The sequence below is a fragment of the Asparagus officinalis genome, chromosome 8 (assembly GCF_001876935.1).
Source record: "Asparagus officinalis chromosome 8, Aspof.V1, whole genome shotgun sequence".
In the NCBI taxonomy this organism is placed as follows: domain Eukaryota; kingdom Viridiplantae; phylum Streptophyta; class Magnoliopsida; order Asparagales; family Asparagaceae; genus Asparagus; species Asparagus officinalis.
The window spans coordinates 124,013,631-124,015,194 of record NC_033801.1 but is presented as its reverse complement, the minus strand read 5'-3'; positions in this window follow the sequence as shown (position 1 = coordinate 124,015,194).

Below are 1,564 nucleotides of genomic sequence, written 5' to 3'. Positions count from 1 at the left end.
AGAGAGAGAGAGAGAGAGAGAGAGAGAGAGAGAGAAATATGGGTATGCTTGGTACCAAGCACAAATTTTGTGCTTGGTAGTGATGTGTCACATCCCCCTCCACTCATTCAAATTTGGGACCACATTCACATGGGTAGTGAGTGGAGGGGTATGTGACACATCACTACCAAGCACAAAATTTGTGCTTGGTACCAACCATACCCAGTATCGTATTCATTAACTGTTTGCTCGTGATCTCTGATTCCCCGCGCATTCTACTCCTCTGTTAGGTTCCTTCTCAGTGAGCGAGTGAGTTGCGTGAGAGACTGTGAAACACATTCACATGCGAAACAGTTTCAGAGTTTTTATCGGGTAGGCTACGATACTGGGTACAATATGCGGCTCGAATAATGAATACTATTCTTGAAGAACACTGTTTGGTAACTAATTAAAGTGGATTATAAGGTACTGACATATGTTTGATAAACACCTTATTTTGACTATAAACTTAAAAAAAAATCATACGGGATTACTAGTCCCGTATATTTCAGATGGTATGTTTTGCAAAATCGATATTTTTTTGGCATGTTAGCCAAAAAGATGTCTATTTTGCTAAATATATAGCAAAACGGTCTGTTTTGCTAAATATTTAGCAAAATAGGTCTATTTTACAAATTTCTTTTTTTATGGCACACACTTATACGGGTCGGGTCAAATTTATATGGGTCGGGTCGGGTTGGGTCGACCCGTTTGCCACCCCTAAGTTTGACCAATAACTTTTTAACTCTTAGTATTTAAGAAAACTCCAAAGCTTATTTTCTCCATCTCCAACTCCTTTTTCATCCTTTTAGGAATGAGAATGGATTATAAACCGCTCATTTGTGAAACACACTACAATTAAAAATGGATTATAGTCCACTGAATTTACCAAACACTTTGGATTATAATCCACTTGACTTATAACTCGTATTCATGTCCACTAAAATCGGATACATATATAGATATGCGCACAGATATATATGCGGATACACATCCATATATGAAACAAATATGATAAAACCTTATATATGTATGCGTGTGTGCGTGTGTGTGTATGATGTGAGAGAGTTCATTAACATGTTGATTATATCTGTAAAGCTAAGATTGGATCATCAAAATTAATCTCAAATCCATTAATCTAATTATAGATTATAGTAAAACCTTATATATGTATGCGTGCGTGCGTGTGTGTGTATGATGTGAGAGAGTTCATTAACATGTTGATTATATCTGTAAAGCTAAGATTGGATCATCAAAATTAATCTCAAATCCATTAATCTAATTATAGATTATAGTAATATGATAAAACCTTATATATGTATGCGTGTGTGCGTGTGTGTGTATGATGTGAGAGAGTTCATTAACATGTTGATTATATCTGTAAAGCTAAGATTGGATCATCAAAATTAATCTCAAATCCATTAATCTAATTATAGATTATAGTAGATGTGAGAGAGTTCATTAACATGTTGATTATATCTGTAAAGCTAAGATTGGATCATCAAAATTAATCTCAAATCCATTAATCTAATTATAGATTATAGTA